At 40.0% G+C, this 4,547-nt stretch overlaps 1 long non-coding RNA gene across 1 annotated transcript in view; it reads left to right on the forward strand.

Moving 5' to 3' along the window:
• The window catches only part of LOC115370555 (uncharacterized), an 8,262-nt gene extending 4,229 nt beyond the window's left edge, over positions 1–4,033 (forward strand). The window contains exon 3 of the long non-coding RNA XR_003929256.1: positions 3,899–4,033. This is a non-coding gene — a long non-coding RNA (uncharacterized LOC115370555). The remainder of the gene's footprint in view (positions 1–3,898) is intronic.
• The last annotated feature ends 514 nt before the right edge of the window (positions 4,034–4,547 follow it).

Here is a 4,547-nt window from a genome sequence, read left to right on the forward strand (position 1 = left end):
TTTAAGCAACCTTGGGAAATATTGAAAGAATGGTGATGGGTCTATAATTTCTAATTTTGTAGATATCTCAAGATTTTAAAATGAGAGTAATGTTTGTTATTTTTCATTTGGAAATGTCTTTTGCTGTAATAATGAATAAGATGTGAATTTTTGTTTTAAGTCAGATCACTCATAGTGCCAAGAGGGTCTTGGATTTGGACTAGATATGCGAATGATGTGAACACACAAAATTTGTGTCATTCGCGACATGGAAATTCACATTATTCGTGTTGCCTGCGACAAATTTTGCATCTAGTCATGACTTTGCATTGATTTTGTATGTAATTGCATTCAGTGGCGGTTCCGCCTATGTTGCCGCTCTAGGCGAAATTACTGGCTTGCGCCCTTTCATGTTACTACTCCACCCCGCCCCCGCGGCACCATCAGTCGGCATCAGGTGGGCCGGCCGCAGCACCGGTGCCGCGGTCGGCCGCGGCATGTGCGGGTCAATACTGTAGACTAACTGGTGATTTTTTTTTTCTCATGCGCCCCCAAGTAGATTGCGCCCTGGGTGGTTGCCCACACTGCCCATAGCAAAAACCGTCCCTGACTGCATTTGGTCTGAACACACCTTAAGTACAAGTGTTGTTTTTTTAATCTGAGTGGAACCTTTAGCCAGTAGATATCAGAGAAGTTGACACTTTCTTTGTCTTGTTGGTTAGTGGTGTGATCAAATTTACCAGAATCAAATTTAGGCATTTCTCTCTGTTGCCCTCTTGACAGATTGGCACCACTATGCCATAGTTACCTATGCGTCTAAGTATTTGCTGTTAGTTTGTATGTAACTAATCAACATCTGTGGGCTTTGTGAATGTTGCCCTGTATCTTTTTTCCATTTCTGTTGTTTATGGGTAATGTGATTGCTCCAATGAGCATTCCTATGTCTGCTTCACTATCTGCTTTATTCACCTAGTCATGTTTATGTGCTGTCTGTTTATAATATTTTGCTTTTTATTCTAGGTAGTCATTAATGACATCTGGCCAGAGTCAGCAGATTCAAACTTGTTGGCTAACTCTGACACTTCTAAAGAACTTTGTATTAAAGTGGATTACCCAGTCAAATAAATTCTAAAAATCAAGAAAATCAACAAATAAATTATGGTATACACTAATCAAGAGGGCACAGACCTAAGCAAAGTAAAATGTTTATACTGATTTGACTATGGTATGATTTGTACTGTATTGACATTGTGGTTGATCATCTCCAGTCTTGAAAAAAAAGGTTTTTTTTTGGAGGTAGAAAGTTTCAATCAATTTACATAAACATGTAACGTATTTATATTGTTACTTAGTTCTACAGTATTGAGCCTTTGAGAATTCTAGATTTAGGATGAGCTGATCAAAGAATGTGGTGATTGCAACAGGGTGTGCATGTTGTCCTCACAATCAGTCTATAATAATCCATAAATCATCCATGTGGCTCCCTCCATGCCTATCTCACTCTTCTCCCTTGTTGACTGTACTGATAGGAGATGGCGGCCCGTGTGGCCTCTAGAGAACCTCATAAATAGGCCTCCCTGATCCCCTGGTCATGTTAGCCATCCATAAAGCTGGCTGGCTACTGATAAACGTGGCAGTGCTTAAACAGGGGCCTCTTATCAGATCGGCAGTCAGTCTGTCTGTCACTAAGTCAGTTGAGCGGTCAGTCAGCCAGCCAGTCTGTCTCTCAGGCATATTCTAACACCCCTCTCTCTGCCCTCAGCACTGCACTTGTTGTGGATACGAATAATGTAAAGAATACATTCTTCCACTGTGACATGATTGTGTAATTTACCACAAATGGGACTTTCAGTTTTCAAGTGTTGATCATGTGAAATGTTAGCTGACAATTAAATTTAGGCATGTAAAACAACATTGGTTAAGGGTAGCATGATGATTTGATCACTGTTAAAGGGAAAAAATATTCAAGGGGAAAAAAAACTTTTTTTCATGAGCTGGGGATTGAACCTGACTCATCAGAGTTGAAGGCAAGTGTAAACACACTTTCACCACCCCAACCTCCATACTGTTTCTTTCATGCCCCTTTATTTTAAGATTAACTTCATGTGTATTTTCTGTGCAATCCTGTGTAATTAAAAAAAATAATAATTCTCATCACTGTTGCATTTAAAAACATGCTCGTTTAACAAAATTTCCTGAGACTGGACTGGTTTGACAGCCTTTTGACTGTCAGAGGAAACATGAATGACATCATGACCTCTTATCAAAAAAAAAAAAAAAAAAAAAAAAAAAAAATCTTTTCCAGTTTAACCATTTGGTACCATGTGTAGGCATAGGCAGAGAACAGCGTACATTTTAGGTACAAGTCCAGTATCCCTATGACAGTAACCTGTGAGGATAGTCAGCCACAGTTTGGGGTCCTTTGAGATAATTCCTTACTTGATTACCTTAAAGGATGTATTTTAGTTTCAGTTAAATGAGATCTGGTTCAAATAGGATTTTACAAAAAGCAATAGGAAAAACAACAACTATTTCAATTTAGGCAACTTGACCAAAACACAGTCTACTTTAATATCATTGTCAAAAGTATTTGACAAACAATACATTCTCCTACATTTCAAACTTTAATCTGTTGACCGTTTATCCTGTTAGGTGGACTGCTCTGAGAGAAATGTTGAGCCCCTGTTCACATCATTTTTTAAACAGATATGCCCCACAATATCTATTGAGATTTATGATTGTTTTCAAATGAGTTTTTGATATGCTAAAAACGGCCAATCAGCTATCTGCCTTCCTATTATCTGTTGTCTCCACACAGAATGTCATATCTCTCCCGGCTCCCTGCTCAAATGCTGACTTTAGACTTCCCCCTTGGTGCAAACTCTTATGTGAACATTTTTGTGATAAGCAGGATAAAACAACACGGCAAAGATAAACTGAATGAGTCAAATTTAGCCATGAGGGTTATCTGTACGGAAAACAAAGAAAAAAATAGTTTTCATCATTCAAGGTTACATTGTCTACTGAAGCCACTGTCAGACTGTGGTCACACATGGTGTCTTTTTCCCGTTTGTCGCCGTCTTACTTACCCATGGAAAGCAGCCACCAAATGCTCACAAAGAGTAGCTGCTCTAATAAAGATGCTGAAAAAACACTCCTGCTGGTAGCACTTTCTTTTTCATTGGTATTATGATAAATCCCCAAAACGTGTTAGTTATATGCAAACACAGGAACATCTGGACACTGACTAGCAGGTAGCACCAGCCCTCCTGTTAAAATAATGCAAGCATGAGTGACTGGAATTGAAGCAGTTTGGAGCAAATAATTTGAATTCAGTGGATGCAATATATGGCTCAGTGAAAGCAGTGAAGCAATGATATGCTTGAATCATATTCTTCAGATTGGACAACAACTTCAGTTCTTGTACATATATTCTTATGCTGCGGGATCTTTGGTGATACTTGCTGTGCCGCATCAGTGACATAATGTAATCAGAGCGAAGGATATCCTCTCAGTTACTATTGTGACAACATATCACTCCCCTGCTATTAACTAGGCCCTCCCTCAGCTAAAAGGTGGCTGATATTATTAGTTTTCAGAATGGGATGCATCTGTCTTTGCCCCTCAGTTCAGGAAGGACACAGGCAAATGTCCATACATGCTGCTGCAGCTCATTGCATCAGAGTTATGAAGTTCTAATTGACATTTCAAATAAGTAATTCATAAAATATACACTAAAATTAACACTCATGTTACACTAATGGGTCCTTATATGGCTGAAGTAATCTTTAAAAAACTTTAATGGGGCAAAAACCTGCCGATTAAATAACACCCTTGAGCAGATTTACCTAGTCAGTTCCTCCTAGTTCATTTTAGCTGACTCATGCTGTCCATCATACTGTATGTGGTGTGTCTCCAGAGGCAGAGTGGAGGCGTAGCAGTAGGCCCTCAGACGCAGCTCCCAGGGGTGGTCCACCCACAGCAGCAGTACTATCCATCCCAGCCCCTCTTCCCCCAGGATATCCCCCTACAGGAGGTACCCAACGGACATGACTTCTGCCCCACAGGTAAGACATGGACCTGAGAGAATCTTGTTTTAAACATGAAGGAAAGATACAATGCATGTTCAGTGCTCACACCAACTACATTAGGCACCAGACAGATGACATGTAACACACATTGTTGATGCCAATTTTGATTAAACCGGTCAATCTCAACCATGTGAAAGACTTGACACACAGCCTACATTCTTTGAAATTTTCCTTTGTTTAAAATGTTTAACACTGTGCACTGAGACAAAAACAGAAACAGCCCTGGAGCCAAAAGATTGTTCTATGTGAATACACAACTCAGAGCAAACAAAGGACTTTGTGCGATCTGTAATGATAAGTGGACAGTGACTCACACTCAACACATCCACATCCACAATCTGGGCACCCACATTTAGGCTCCCTCATTTAGCTTTTAAGAATGGGCAAGCACACACACACACACACACACACACACACACACACACACACACACACACACACAAGCACAAGCACAAATGCACATAGCAGTCCCTTCTT

Source organism: Myripristis murdjan, chromosome 13 (assembly GCF_902150065.1).
Source record: "Myripristis murdjan chromosome 13, fMyrMur1.1, whole genome shotgun sequence".
Taxonomy (NCBI): domain Eukaryota; kingdom Metazoa; phylum Chordata; class Actinopteri; order Holocentriformes; family Holocentridae; genus Myripristis; species Myripristis murdjan.